Raw genomic sequence first — 16,815 nt, 5'->3', positions numbered from 1 at the left:
GCAGGGGATCCCCTCGCATCCTTATGAACTGTACTGAGTGCAGGCCCAGAGCCGTGGAAAAGCTTATCCACAGCACTTGTTCATTGCTGCACTGCAGTACCACTTGGATTCTGTATTCAAGTTACTTAATATGAAAACGTTGGACACAACCTACAGCTCAACTGCAGCCTGGACGGAGAAACTGGGCTGTTGTTTCAGGCGATCTTTCTCCCTCCTCGGATGCTAACTAACCTGTTGAATGTTTCTGGGATTTTCTGCTTTGATTTCAGACATCCAGTATCTGCTCACTTAACATGGGGTCGCACAAATTGAGTCCTGTGATAGTGCAAACAAAAATTTTGCTCATTTATTCTGTTAATTTGCATTGACACAAATTAAGCCGCTGCTGTTAAATCATGGATCTGCTGCTGTTATCCATTCCACGTTATTCTGTGAGGCTTTGACTAACAGCCTTTTAGGAAGAGCAGTGTTGTAAGTGCAATCTGAGTAAATTCGTGAATCGTTTTGAAAATTTGAATTTAAGGTGGTTTTAAATATTTCAGATTTTTTGATATTTTAGGTTCTTAATAACTGCAGTAAATCACATTCGCATGATAGTTTTAAAGTCGTAGATCATTGGGCAGAAGATACAAAAGCTTGCAAACAAATACCACCAGGTTCAAAGAGAACTTCTATCTACAACAGATTTCCGAGCTCTGATACAAAGAAGGTGAAGACTTGAGCCTCAGTCTACCTCATTAAGGTCTTTTCACTGTATTTGTCCAACTGGTCTGCACCTTCTCTGAAACTGTAACCATACAGCAAGCGTAATATGTAAATTCAGGAATCACTTTGAAAAAATAGAAGTTAAGATTGTTTTAATTATTTCAGATTGTTAACATCAGCAAATTGCATTTATATTGCAGTTTTAAAGTTGCAAAGGTTCCTAAGGATCAAAGCCTGAAGTCCTTGCAAGGACAGTCCAAACAACAGCAACGCTGGTTAAACTAAAACCGATCTGGAGAGACAATAACATCACTTTCAGACCCAAGTTGAAACTCCTGCATGCACTTGTGCTCTCCATCTTCCTGTATGCATGCCAGTCAGAGACTTTGACAGCAGAACCGCAAAAAAAAAATGTCCAGGCAGTTGAAATGAGATGCTTTAGAAGGTTCCTCGGCATCTCCTATACAGACCATGTCTCAAATGACAAAGAGTGAAGAACCATCACCCAGCACGAGACACTTTGAAGATCTACTGTTCACAGAAAAGGAGAGGAAATTGTAATGGCCACTTCACAAGATGAAGTGGATTCTCAAAGACTATTCTTCAGGGAGCAGTGCAGTAAAAAGAAAAAGGGGCAGGCAGAGGAAAAAAATGGACAGATAACATTGCAGAGTGGACCGCAGACAGCTTTGCTGCAACTTAGGCACTTATCCAGAATCAGAATCAGGTTTATCATCACTGGCAGGTGACGTGAAATTTGTTAATTTATCAGCAGCAGTTCAATGCAATACATAACAGCAGAGAGAGAAAAAATATAATAATAAAATAAAAACATAATAAACAAGTAAATCAATTATGTATATTGAATAGATTGTTAAAAAATGTGCAAAACCAGAGAGCCCTGACTGACGGAGGCTTTAGGGAAAGTTGTAAACCATCTGAGAGCACTTCACAAATGAGCTGGCACACAAAGGTCCTGCCAAAGGGTTTTGGCCCGAAATGTCAACCGTTTACTCTTTTCCATAGATGCTGCCTGGCCTGCTGAGTTCCTCCAGCATTTTGTGTGTGTTGCTGTCACATAAAGTGTGTGGAAGGCTCACATAAGCTGATGATAAAGACCATCACTGGAGAGGTAGACCTTTGGATGCATCTCAATGAAGGAGACGAGCAGAGAGGCCGAGAGAAGGAACTCCACCATTTTGAATACTGACACCATTGGATGCACTAGAGTCATTAATTTTCAGTATGGTCAAGAGGACAGAATTAGAGCACAAATACCTTAGAGGATTGCAGATGTCACAAAGGTAAGGGGGAGGAGAAGATCAGGCAGTGATTTGAAAGAAATGCTGAGAATTACACTATCGAACTGTTATTCATTAGAGAAGTCACAGGTACAAAGTTCAAAGTAAATTTATTATCAAAGTACATGTGTCACCATACGGTACCCTGAGATTTATTTTCTTGCAGGCATTCACAGTAGAACAAAGAAATACAATACAGTCTATGAAAAACCACACACAAAGACTAACAAGCAAGGTTATTGCGTGATAGAAACTTGTTGCCGTAGTAACTATTGAAAAATCAGATTGAAATTCTGTTCAAAGTTCTCTCAACATTGCTCAAATTCTCATTGTAAAGGCCGAGCTGCTCACCATTTAATTGAATTTTTTTAAAAAAGTGATCACATGGTTCATAAAATTTAATCTTTCTCCATTTCTTTTAATTCTTCCATCAATCTCTCCACTCTGACTTCAGTACTACTGACCTATTGAAAATTTTTTCATCTTGGGAAAGGACTGGATAAAAATCAGCTCCTTTCTTTCGAGCAGAAGAGCCTGAATAAAAATGTAACTGAAATAATGAGCGGGACACGGCAGCAGTTAGCATCACACTTTCTAGCGTTCAGTTCCTACCGCCTTCTGTAAGCGATTTTCATATTCCCCCTGTGACAGTGTGGGTTTCCTCCACGTGTTCTTACCAAAGATGTGGCGGTTAGGCTTAATGAGGTGTGGGCTTGTTATTTTGGCACCGGAAACATGGCAATACTTAAAGGCTGCCTCCAGCACATTCTTGGAACTTGTTGGGCATTGATGCAAACAACTGAATTTACTGTAATTACACTATTTACTATTGAGGGAATAAAAAGGATTTATTTCCCTTAGTTGAGGGGGAAGGAGGGGAGAAAAAGAAAAAAAAATGTCAGGATACAGATGGCCAAATTCACCAGGGCTTCAAAGGTGGCAGGAAGGTGCTGGGTGACAAGCTCATCTTTGATGTCTTTGGAGAGGCTGTTCAGGAAGCTGTCGTACTGTGCTTCTGAGTTCCAGCCGCTGGAGGTGGCTAGCGTCCGGAACTCTATGGCGTAATCTGACACAGATCTGTGCCCCTGGTGCACATGCAGCATTTCCATGGGCAGCCTCCCTCCCCTGTTTGGAGCGATCAAGCACTTTTCTCATCGCCTCAGAAAATAACTGAAAACTACTGCAGAAAGGGGAGCCTGCCTCCCAGACAGCTATTCCCCATTCTCTCACCTAACCAGACAGTTGGGTGATGACGTAGGCTACCTTGGCTCGATCAGTCAGAAATGTTGTTGGTTGCAATTCAAAAACGAGGGTGCACTGAGAAAGAAAAGAGCAGCACGTACAGGGCTCACCTGAGTACTTCTCTGCAGGAGGCAGACGGGGCTCCTGGACGGGAGGAGCATGTGAGGACAGGGCAGAAGGTGCAGTCACAGAATGTTGATGGGCGCTCTGGGGTAGCTGGAGTGACCGAGTCTGGGCCACAAGATCAGCGACATTGGCAGAAAGCAACTCCACAGCCCTGAACACAGAGTGCAGCTGGATCTGGTGTCTCCCCAGCAACACTCCCTGTTGTTCCAGGACAGCTCTCAGACAACTGGGGTCTGCTGGATCCATTCTGGCCAGATTATACTGTCAGGACACTGGAGCAGGGATCTAATTGCAGACCCAGTACTGTGCACACAGTGATTTTAATTGAGTAACAAATCCCAGGGTACAAACAAAGTCAGTGTCAAAGTTCAGGCAGAGATCAAAACATGCAGAGAAATCCAAAAACCAGAATCAGGGAACAGGCAGAGTCAATATTCAGACAGACAGAAATGCTGGAAAGGCTCAGGAAAATTCACTAGCACAATCTGGCAACAAACAGGTGAAAACACAGGACTGAAATACACTGAGCGATAAACAGAGAGGCAGATGATAGGTGGAGCACAATGAGACACAGGTGGCAGCAATACAGGTAATAATGAGAAACAGAAGAGAGACGGAGTACTCAGTAATACAGGGGCCGGAGTAGAGCAGGAGCAGGGACAGGAGCACATGGTAATACAAAATCACAGACTGACAGCTAGGGGGAAACACAGAAGGACAGAATTCAACTGCAGATACTGACAGAGGTATGGGTTTAAAGTAATATATGGAAGAATTGATGAAGTTTCCTGTCATAGGGGAATGTAGGACTAGTATGCACAGCCTCAGAATACAAGGATGTCCCTCCAAAATGGAGATGAGGAGGAGTCTCTTTAGCCAGAATGTGGTGAACCTGTGGAATTTATTGCCAGAGGTGGCTGTTGGGTATTTGTAAAGCAGCGGTTAATGAGTAAGGGTGTCAAAAGTTATGGGGAGAAGGCAGAAAAATGGGGTTGAAGGGGATAATAAATCAGCCGTTATGGGATAGTGGAGCAAACTCGATGGGCCGAATGGCTAACTCGGCTCCTATGCCTTATTGTCTAATTGGAGGGGAGATAAGAAAAACTTATTTTACAAACAGTGTAGTGGAAATCTAGAACTCGCTGAGGCAGAAAGCCCCATCACAGTTAAAGTGTTTGATTGTGTATTTGTTGAGCTCTGACCTGCAGGGCTGCAGATCCATTGCGTGAAGTGGGATTTAGCTGGGTAGCTGGTTCCCGACCACCACAGACTCAACGGCATCCTTTTGTAGCATAGCTATCCTATTTCTCATAGAACATAGAACATAGAACATAGAATAGTACAGAACAGTACAGGCCCTTCGGCCCACAATGTTGTGCCGACCCTTAAACACTGCCTCCAATATAACCCCCCACCATAAATTCCTCCATATACCTGTCTAGTAGTCTCTTAAATTTCACTAGTGTATCTGCCTCCACCACTGACTCAGGCAGTGAATTCCACGCACCAACCACTCTCTGAGTAAAAAACCTTCTTCTAATATCCCCCTTGAACTTCCCACCCCTTACCTTAAAGCCATGTCCTCTTGTATTGAGCAGTGGTGCCCTGGGGAAGAGATGCTGGTTGTCCACTCTATCTATTCCTCTTAATATCTTGTACACCTCTATCATGTCTCCTCTCATCCTCCTTCTCTCTAAAGAGTAAAGCCCTAGCTCCCTTAATCTCTGATCATAATGCATACTCTCTAAACCAGGCAGCATCCTGGTAAATCTCCTCTGTACCCTTTCCAATGCTTCCACATCCTTCCTATAGTGAGGTGACCAGAATGGAGACAGTACTCCAAGTGTGGCCTAATAGTCATAGTCATACTTTATTGATCCCGAGGGAAACTGGGTTTCGTTACAGTTGCACCAACCAAGAATAGTGTATAAATATAGCAATATAAAACCATAAATAATTAAATAATGATATGTAAATTATGCCAGATGGAAATAAGTCCAGGACCAGCCTATTGGCTCAGGGTGTCTGACCTTCCAAGGGAGGAGTTGTAAAGTTTGATAGCCACAGGCAGGAATGACTTCCTATGACACTCAGTGTTGCATCTCGGTGGAATGAGTCTCTGACTGAATGTACTCCTGTGCCCAACCAGTCCATTATGTAGTGGATGGGAGACATTGTCCAAGATGGCATGCAACTTGGACAGCATCCTCTTTTCAGACACCACCATCAGAGAGTCCAGTTCCATCCCCACAACATCACTGGCCTTACGAAGTAGAGTTTTATAGAGCTGCATCATTACCTCACGACTCTTAAACTCTTCTCTGTCCCACCCTTCTGCACCACAGAGTCAGACACAATGCTGGAGGCCCTGCCAACAGTATCTAGGACGGTATACTTATTATTCAGGGGAATGGCTACAGGGGTGCTGTGCACTACCTATCTACTCACCTTTCCTTTCCCCCGTCTGACTGTCACCCAGCGACCTGCTTCCAGCAGCCTAGGTGTGACTACCTCCCCATAGCTCTCATCTATGACTGCCTCATTCTCCCTTATGAGTCGAAGATCATCCAGCTGCTGCTCCATATTCCTTACATGGTCTTCCAGATCGCCCAGCCGCATGCACGTCTGGCAGATGTGACTCTGCGGGAGAGGCGAGTTCCCCCAAAACTGCCACATCTCACATGAGAGGCACATCACCGTCTCAGGAGGCATCGTAAAGCCTAACTGGGAACAAGCTCGACCTCCGCCTCTTCTCATCGAAGCCTCTCGAGTCAAAGCCTCAAAGCTCCACTCCTTCACTGGCCCACTCACTCGCTGGCCGCTCCGCTTGAGCTACCCCTCTATTTATTTGTTTGAGCATTTCAAACTGCTTGGTCACCTGACTTCGATTGCCTAAAGGTCTCTCCAAGAAGCACCAGTCGTTCAGGGGAATAACGACAGGACATGGAGTCTAATTATACTTTATACTCTATATACTTCATTGTTGCCAAACAATTGATACTAGAACATACAATCATCACAGCAATATTTGATTCTGCGCTTTGCGTTCCCTGGAGCACAAATCGATAGTAAGTATTAAAAATTTAAGTTATAAATCATAAATAGAAAATAGAAAAAGGAACATAAGGCAGTGCAAAAAAAAAAACGAGAGGTCCGGATATTTGGAGGGTACGGCCCAGATCCGGGTCAGGATCCATTCAGCAGTCCTATCACAGTTGGAAAGAAGCTGTTCCTAAATCTGGCCGTACGAGTCTTCAAGCTCCTGAGCCTTCTCCCGGAGGGAAGAGGGATGAAAAGTGTGTTGGCTGGGTGGGTCGTGTCCTTGATTATCCTGGCAGTACTGCTCCGACAGCGTGCGGTGTAAAGTGAGTCCAAGAATGGAAGATTGACGGAAGAATTATGAGCTAAGGTCTATTGAGTTGAGTGTATGGAGCACTGAGTACAGGGATATTGTCATTTGCCTTAATATTCCTCAGCATTCTAACTGGCTGCATCAGCATCTGGTATGTGTGTGGGGCGGGGGGCTACTTCGCAGGATTGAAATAAGTTGCAGAGAGTTCTAAACTTAGTCAGCTCCATCATGGGTACCAGCCCCTGCAGTATCCAGGACACCTTCAAGGAGCAATGCCTCCAAAAGGCTGCAACCATCATTAAGGACCCCCATCACCCAGGTCATGCTTTGTCCTCATTGCTACCATCAGAAAGGAAGTACAGGAGCCTGAAGGCACAGGAACAGCTTCTTCCGCTCTGCCACCCAATTTCTGAATAGACACTGAACCCATGAACACTGCCTCAGTATTTTTTATTTTTATTTTTGCACATCGTATTTCATTTAAATATTTAATATTTATGTATACTTACTCTAATTCAGCTTTTCTTCTCCGTTATTATGTACTGCATTGTACTGCTACCATAAAGACAACAAATTTCACAACATTTGCCAATGATATTAAACCTGATTCTGATTCTGAAAATTCTCTGCACTGGATAAATACACAATTCCTCACCTGTAATTTTACTTATCGACTCCCGACAAAATAAACTGCTTGAGATTTAACGTTCCAATTCAATACATTGTGAAGATCAAAGTGATTGCTTAACATTTTATTCCTATCCAATGATTCACATAGCATTCATTCATATTTAAAAGCTGTGCGAGTAAGTATCTGCAGGCATGACAATTTAACATCAGTCTCAGCCAAGTGACTTATCCACTGCCTTTTCAGATAAAATGTTGTCAGACTGGCAAATGAAGCTACCATTTAGCTGTTATAGGTCACAAGATACTGAATGCAGAGTCTTGTAGACTCAGGCAACTCCATCATTGGCACTAGCCCCCTCCCTCTCCCACCCCCACCACCATTGAGGACGTTTTAGGACGGTGTCTCAAGAAGGAATCATCCATCATGAAGGACCCTCACCGTCTAGGGCAGGGATTCTCAACGTCTTTTTACACATGGAGCTTTACCATTAATTGAGAGGTCCGTGGACCTCAGCTTGGGAACCTTTGGTCTAGGACACACTCTCTTCTCATTACTATCATCAGGGAGAAGGTACAGGAGCCTGAAGATGCACATTCAACATTTTGGGAACAGTTTCTTCCCCTCTGCCATAAGATTTCTGAACAGTTCATAAGCGCTTGAACACTGCCTCACTATTTTGCTCTATTTCTGCATTGTTGATTTATTTTATATATTTCTTATTATAAATTACAGTAATTTTTCACACATTGCACTGCGCAGCTGGCACAAAACAGCAGATTTCATGGCGTAATTCAGTGATAATAAACCTGATTTTGATGTTGTTCTTCTCCTTTGTTATGACCAGGTCCTGGATTTTTTAATTTCCCATTTGACATCCCAAAGTAATCCTTACTCACAGTTATATCGATAACATTGCCAAATATTTTCTTCAGAATGATACATGTATAAGTGGCATGTAAAGAATTTAGCATAGTGGGTCAGTGTGCTAATAACAAGAGGGCAAAGGTTCAGAATCAGTAGTGAGATATTTAAAAGGGACTTCAGGAGTTGCTTCTTCATGCAAAGAATGGTGGGTATTTGGAATGGACTGCCGGAAATAAGATCGTAAGGTACAGCAGCAGAAGTAAGTCATCGGCTCACTGAGTCTGCCATTCCATAGTGGCTGAATTATTTTCCCTTTCTACCCTGTTCTCCCGCTGAAGAAATACCTCCTCATCTCTGTTCTAAAGGGACGCCCTTCTATTCTGAGGCTGTGCCCTCTGTCCCTCAACTCCTCCCACTAAAGGAAACATCCTCTCCACATCCAGTTTATCTGGGCCTTTCAATATTCAATAGATTTCGATGTGATCACCCCTCATTATTCTACACTCCAGTGAGTGCAGGCCCAGAGTCATTAAACGCTCCTCCCAAGTTAACCCTTTCATTCCTGAGATCATTCTTATGAACCGCTTGAGAAATAACTGAGAGATATCAGTTTTTGAAAATTTGTGTTGATGAAATATGACATTACTTGTTTCAATTATTAAGAATTTAGCCTTAACTTGGCTTATGTAAACAGAGAGATGATGAGTTTTAAGTGATAATCATCTCCACTGAGATAGGAAACTTTGTGGATGCATTCTGGGTCCAACAACCAGCTAGCGATCTCTGGAAATAGTACAAATTGTCATCTGGGTGAATTAGGGTCAATCGTTTTAAGATTCTTGAATCAAGGCCAGCATTGGCACTAATGAACAGGAATATACTTTATTAGCATTAAAGAATGGGGACAAGCTCTGACTACCTATTAAATTCTCCCAATGGTGTGCATCTCAAATAGCCTCTGACAACCAAGTTAGGCTCCCGGCCCTCACATGTAGCTTAGCTACTAAGCCTGGTGGAACTGTTTCAACAGACGGGAGAAGGAGCAAAGGCGGGCAGATCAGATGGAGCTTGTCAGCCGTGGTTGGCAGCTCCTCCAGGAGAAGGAAAACTCTGATCTTAAACCTCTGGTGCCTTGCATCTATACCCACTCACAGGGAAGGCTTCAGGAGTAAACCTCCTTGGAAAAATCTGGAGCTGGAATCCCTAGAGCAGTCCTACATTGAGTTCAACATGGACTGGCAACTTTGGCGACGTGGCTGGGGCAAAATTGTATCAGGCTCCACTGTTCCTTTGGATTCATCAGCCTCGCGGAAAAGGGGAGCCTGCTGCGTGTATAACAGCTTGCTCTCCATATCGTACCGCCCTGGCTTGTGTATCCTGTAGATAGCTGGGTTGCAACATCCATAATCAATCCCAACCAATGGAGGGCATCAACATAAAAGGCAGACCCCTGGCTCACCATTTCTTTTAAGGAAGGAATCCTCCTATGCTCTCAACTCTGGCCTGTTGTGACCCTTAAATCCATAGCAATCTGTTTGAATAAACCCTCCAAAATGCCCCAGCAAACCACTTACTCTGAGGCCAATGAGGATTAAGAGTATGGGGACATGTGAATCTCTTCATGACTGTAAGAAGATTAAAATCTTGTTAATCTAGCTAGTTTGGCCAGGCTGCGTCTTTATTTCTCGGAGCATAGGAGAATAAGGGGCAACGTCATAAAAATGTTTAAAATTTTGACAGGCATAGGCAAGATGGACGGTAACAATCTTTTCCCCAGGGTAGGGGAATCTAAAACAAGAAGACATAGATTTAAGGTGAGAGGGAAAGATTTAAAGGGGACCTCAGGGAAAGACTCTTCATGCAGGGGGAAGCGAATGTATGGAAACAGCTACCAGAGGAAGTGTTTGAAGCAGGTACAATAGTCATCATTATCATTATGTGCCATGTTGTATGACCATAATTGTTTTTGGCAATTTTTCTGCAGAAGTGGTTTGCCATTGCCTTCTTCTGAGCAGTGTCTGTACAAGACAGGTGACCTCAGCCATCATTAGGACTCTTCAGGGTCCCAATGAAGGATCTCGGCCCAAAAACATTGACTGTTTACTCCTTTCCATAGATGCTGCCTGGCCTGCTGAATTCTGCCAGGATTTTGTGTGTGTTGCTCTTTAGAGATTGTTTGCCTGGTGTCGTGGTTATCGTGGTTTCCCTTCTGCTGTCATCAATGATGCCCTCACCCGCATCTCCTCCATTTCCCGCACTTCGGCTCTCATCCCATCCTCCCACCACCACAACAGAGGCAGAGTTCCCCTTGTCCTCACCTACCACCCCACCAGCCTCCGGATCCAGCACATTATCCTCCGTAACTTCCGCCACCTTCAACAGGACCCCACAACTAAGCCCAACTTTCCCTCTCCACCCCTCTCCGCTTTCCGCAGGGATCGGTCCCTCCGGGACTCTCTGGTCCACACGTCCCTCCCCACGGATCTCCCACCTGGCACTTATCCCTGTAAGCGTAAGTGCTACACCTGTCCCTACACCTCCTCTCTTGCCACCATTCAGGGCCCCAAACAGTCCTTCCAGGTGAGGCAACACTTCACTTGTGAGTCTGTTGGGGTCATCTATTGCATCCGGTGCTCCTGGTGCGGCCTCCTTTACGTCGGTGAGACCCGACGCAGATTGGGGGAACCGCTTCGTCGAGCACCTCCGCTCCGTCCGCCACAACGGACAGGATCTCCCGGTTGCCACCCACTTCAACTCTGCTTCCCATTCCAATTCAGATACGTCCATACATGGCCTCCTCTACTGCCATGAGGAGGCTAAACTCAGGTTGGAGGAGCAACACCTCATATACTGTCTAGGTAGTCTCCAGCCCCTTGGTATGAGCATAGAATTCTCCAACTTCCGGTAATTCCCTCCCCCTCCCTTCCTCTATCCCTATGTCACTCTGCCCCCTTCCCCAGCTGCCTATCACCTCCCTCATGGTTCCGCCTCCTTCTACTACCCATTGTGTTTTCTCCTATTCTTTCTTCACCTTTCCTGCCTATCCCCTCCCGATTCCCCTTCCCTACCCCTTTATCTATCCTCTTACTGGTTTTTCACCTGGAACCTACCAGCCTTCTCCTTCCCACCCTCCCCCCACCTTCTTTATAGGGCCTCTGCCCCTTCCCTCTACAGTCCTGACGAAGGGTTCCGGCCCGAAACGTCGACCAATCTTTTCCACAGATGCTTGCTGGCCTGCTGAGTTCCTCCAGCGTGTTGTGAGTGTTGCTTGGTGTTAGTGGTCACATAACCAGGACACGTGATATGCACGAGCTGCTCATACAACCATCCACAACCTGCCCCCATGCCTTCATGTGACCCTGATCTGAGGGGGCTCAGCAATTGCTACATCTTCCCCAATGGTGAGCTTCAGACTACAGGAGGGAAGGAGTACCTCACCCCTCCTTTGGTAGTGAAGTATCTCCATCCAGCTACACAAGGTATAACAATATCATTTAAGAAACACTTGGACAAGTACATGGAGGGTTAAGAGGTTGGTGGTGGGGGGGGGGGGGATAGAATTAGAATCAGGTTTATTATCTCTGACATTTGTCATGAAATTTAAAATTTGTGGTTTTGCAGCAGCAGTACAGTGTAATACATAAAATTTACTATAAATTACAGTAAGAAATGTCAATTATTCAAAGCCCTCCTCAGATACTGTCTGACCTCCTGAACTCCTCTGGTAGTGTATTTTTGTTAATATAAATAGGACCTTATGGTCTGTTGGAAAGTTCTACAGAAATTCTAAAGTTCCACGAGGAAAAAAAAAATCACTGAATTTTCATAAACCACATCAGAAAGTGTTGTAAGCTTAAAGCAGCTGTAAATCTTAAAATAACAACAAACCCTAAACACGCAGCAGACGGGGAGTATTTGGGAGGGGGGAAAGCAGAGTTAATGGCTCAGGTGTGCAGGCTCCCATCAGGATGGGGAGATGAAATGTGAACATCTTTGAAGATGCAGGGTGGAGAGAGCACAAGGGATGTCTGTGATTGGGTGGATACGGTGGGAGATGAATGATATAGCTGGTACTGGAACCAAGAGAGAGCGAGTGCTGAAGGCTGATTAATCACGCCTGATCTGAATGGAAGAGGTGTAACTACAGGAGATGAATGAGAACAGAGGAAACAAAACACATTTCCGGAACTGTACGATTCACAGCATAGCAGTTCCTTCTCTCCCTCTTTTACTTACTCGATCCCTCTTCCCTTTTCTCTTACCTCCCTGTTTCACACACTTCCCCTCCTCCCTTTCTGTCACCTCCCTCTCCCACTCTCTTCCTTCCACTTTCTCCCTTTTCTGTACCTCCTTTCTCATTCCCTCATAACCTCTTTCCCTAGTCTTCCTCTCCTTCCCTTTCTCTTCCTCTCATTCTCCATCTATTTCTTTCCCCCCTCTCTCTCACTCTCCCTTTTCTTCCAATGCTCTCCTCTCTCTCTTTCTCTCAGTACAAAGCATTTTCCTTTGCCTTCAACAGCATTTCCACCTATCGATAGTTAACTCTGAGGCTGTGCCCTCTGGTCCTAGCCTCCCCCACCATTGGAAACATCCTCTCCATGTCCACTCTATCTAGGCCTTTCAATATTTGATAGGTTTCAATGAGATCCCTCCCTCATTCATCTGGTCAACTAAACTAATACCTTCTGCCTACACAATGTTCATATCCTTCCATTTCCCTCATATTGCTGTGCCTATATAAATGTCTCTCAAAGGCACTAACATATCTGCCTTTACCACCACTCCAAACAACATATTCCACCCACCACTCTCACATCCCCTTTGAAATTACCCCCTCTGACCTTAAATGCATGACTTCTAATATTAGACATTTCAACCCTGGGCAAAAGATCCTGTCTGTCTGCTCTGTCTCTGGTTTTCTTCTGTATTTGTTCATCTCATGTTCTTGATATTTATTGCTTATTATTATTATTTATTATGATTCTTTTTAAATTGTATTTGCACAGTTTGCTATCTTCTGCACTCTGGTTGAATGCCCAAGTTAGACAGTCTTTCAATGATTCTGTTTTGGGTATTATCCTGTAGCTTTATTGAGTATGCCGACCAGAAAATGAATCTCAGGGTTGTATATGCTGTATATGTACTTTGATAACAAATTTACTTTGAACTTTGGAATTACCTTCATTTTCATATAGTTTTGCAAAGATATTGAGAAAATACATCCCAAAGATCAGAAAAACGTGGAATCAATGTTGTAGAAAGAGGCCATGCCATCAGAGAAAATACTGTTGAAAATAATCTCTCCTCCCATGTACCATGTAGAATAAAGACCAAAAAATCAAAAACATAAAGATTCTCAAGTTCTGAAATCTGAGAAAAAAACAGAAAATGCTGGAAAAACTCAAAGGGTCAAAATCTGTGGAAAGAAGAATACTAAGTGGCTTGCGTCACTGGCAAAGAGAGGGATACATTTTATATGAAATAGTGATTGATGTTTTCATATATATTAATATTAATATTATTTTTGCATAGTTAACCCTAAATTTGTAAATGAATACACAGTGCAGAATTATGGAAGAATTTAATTAGGAATTTTGTGCGGGGTCTATATGCACCAAAAATAATTAGTGGGACTCCACAGTAATATATCACATTAGATATTATCCCTATCTAAGCAGTGGGAAAAGTGATATTACTGACGTCTTTTAATACACCACCATCTAGGCAACTCTGCCCTGCACAGTCCCAAGCCCGGCTGCAAAAGGAGGAGGGTTGGGCATGGTGGCTGGCAACACCATCCTGCAAAAACCAGTGCTACAGAAAGGGCATCAGAAGCTCCGAAGACCTCATCTCTGAGAAGGGAAGGATCTTTGATGGGCTACACCTTGAAAGGCTGCCCCAGGACAGAGGACCCTGGCGAGCTGCTGTCAGTGGTCTATGTTCCGGCAGGGGTGATAGGCTTAATAAGGTCATGTTCTCTTCTAGGTCATGGTCTCTTCTTGTTGATGTCTTCAAGAAGGAGACACAGGAGCTCTCAGTCCTGTACCACCAGGGTCAGAGACAGTTATTACCCCTCAGCCTTCAAGTTCCCGAAGCAATGTGGATAACTTCCCTCACTTCAACCCAAAATGATCCCACAACCTGTGGACTCACTTTCAACTACTTATGGTCTCTGTATTATTTACTATATTTTGTTTGCACAATTTGTCTTCTTTATGCACATTGGTTGTTTGTCAGTCTTTGTTTGTGTGTGGTTTTCTATAGATTCTATTGTATTTCTCTGTTCTGCTGTGAATGCCTGCAAGAAATTGAATCTCAGGGTATTATATGGTGACATATATGTACTTTGATAATACGTTTACTTTGAACTTTGAAATGCCAACATAACTAAAATGGCGAAAGACGTGACAAGATTTAATTTCAGACATAGAGAAGGGTAAAAAAATAAAATAACGCCAATTACCTGGCACAGAGAGTGGCCCCTGGACAGAATTGTGAAGGGAGAGAAAAGTGAAGACATTTAACAGGAAGGTGTGAGAGATGACATTTCCTACATTTCATCCTGACCAGACAGATGTGATATTATTTTACAATATTACCATAACGTGCTGCCAGCTTCAATAATCAGACCCTACACCATTTCATTTTTGAAAGGGAACATGGGTAGGAAACACAAAGAAGTTTCTTCTGGAAACGTCACAGCTTCTACCTGCCTCTGCTGAACACAACCTGTGGTGCTGCCAAAATCCTTTCCTGAACCTCGTACCAAGTGGCCCACCTCACTTTCCACTCTTACTGAACTCAGTGATGTATAATGAGCCGACTTATCGCAGGAAGCGCCAGTGACATCTCGAGTACCTGCAGGAGCAATGATGAGCTCAGTGACATTTGGCTGCAGTTACTTAAACACTCACTGACAAACATCTCATGACAAATCGACCACACTGATACGATGAACAGGGATGCAGAAATGTTAACTGGGCGCGATGGAGGCTTTCAGTAAGGGCAACCTGTCTGAACTCACTTGTTCATTCCCACAATGCCTTTCACTTGGGCAATACATTACACTATACCTTACATATTGGCGGTTTGGCAGCTAAGAGAATTTGCATTGCCAATTGTATGTTAACTTACCTCAGGTTCAACCAATCCCTCTTGAACTAATTCATTCTCAACTTATATTGCAGAAAACAAGGCAGAGTCTCTTTGAAGTTGTATCAATCTAGTTCTCCCTTTTGAGTATTAATCTGTGCATAAGGCAGTTTATGTGTTCAGTCAAACATAAAAGTAAGGGCTATATATCAAAACACCAACGTAACTACAAATGATATGTCTAATCACCCAAAAGAAAAAAGACTGCCAGTTGATGAATTATATAAATTACAACAGAAAAACATTTATATTGATAGAATATTTATTGTTTTACTATAATATGATGCTTATAATTAGCCAAGTATTGAAAGTAAACTGAAAAGAACTTATTTACCAGCATTCTAAGAACCCTATTCAGAACCATAGATAAAATGAAGCTACCTTTAAAAATGCTTTTTATAGTATGTTACTTAAGAATATTAGAGGAACTGACATGCAAGTAAATACATACCTTATACCCGATTTCTTTTATTGGAGTTCAGTGATCGTGTGGCTGGACATCATTCTTAAAGATTCACTGTTCTAAGCCACATAATCCACCTCAATATCACAGTGAAACATAATTGAGGTCCACAGTGAATGTCAACAAGCCATTTATTTAACCTCTCGTCACCAACAGAGGTTTAGAGAGATGACGCTTTTGCAAGTCTAAAACCAAGGCTATTCATTAGTGCAACTAATTCTTCGGTAAGGATTCTGTCTCAGTCCCATCCTCCTGCAGTCACGCAAAAAAATAGGGTTGATTGTCTGTTGGCAAGCTACACTGAAAGTAGGTCAATTCAGCAGCTCAGCTGCCTAACAACACCATCATTAACAACCCGCTTCACAGTTCATAAATCAAAATGGGAAAACATTACAAAATATTCATTTCAAAATTAGCAAATGTTCATGTGCTTTTTTGTTAATCATATAAAGTGTTTGCCTTCATGAAGTAGAGAAGCGTTTAGCTGTCATCATAAAAAAAAACATTTTAAACACTTTTGTTTAACAAAGCAAGGTATTAACTGATGATTATGTAAGGTTCCTTGTTTAAAGCATAATCCTGCCATACGAATATTATTTTTATCACTTCGAAGGGCTTACTCTTCCTGTTGTCTTCAAGATTCGCTATTACTGATTTATTTATTTTTCAGTCACACTATACCCAAACTGTGAACATCAATATTAATACAGTTGTTAATGCACTGAAAATGTACACAAAATAAAAATTTAACATTCACCTTCTTCAAACTGCTGCCTTGCCAACTTCCAAAATAACATTCTTAAAATGGTCATTTTGTAAATAGATACACTAATGTCCCAGTAATTAAACACTCTAATTATTATTGTGTTGCACATTGACTTCACAACATCACATTAATTGTCTATAGATAATTTCTTCATGTTAAGTTATACATAATAACCAGATATGTTTACTATATCACAAGGAAAAGAGCTTCAAG

General features: G+C 42.9%; 1 protein-coding gene across 1 annotated transcript in view; it reads right to left on the bottom strand.

Moving 5' to 3' along the window:
* The window catches only part of LOC134352575 (neuronal PAS domain-containing protein 2-like), a 149,545-nt gene extending 133,711 nt beyond the window's left edge, over window positions 1-15,834 (bottom strand). Inside the window, exon 1 of the mRNA XM_063059828.1 lies at window positions 15,825-15,834. The gene's annotated coding sequence lies outside the window, so the exon portion shown is untranslated. The remainder of the gene's footprint in view (window positions 1-15,824) is intronic.
* Window positions 15,835-16,815: the final 981 nt, after the last annotated feature.

The sequence above is a fragment of the Mobula hypostoma genome, chromosome 10 (genome assembly GCF_963921235.1).
Source record: "Mobula hypostoma chromosome 10, sMobHyp1.1, whole genome shotgun sequence".
NCBI classification, from domain to species: domain Eukaryota; kingdom Metazoa; phylum Chordata; class Chondrichthyes; order Myliobatiformes; family Myliobatidae; genus Mobula; species Mobula hypostoma.
Note: the sequence above shows the minus strand (reverse complement) of the source record. Positions and strands in the feature narration are given on the sequence as shown.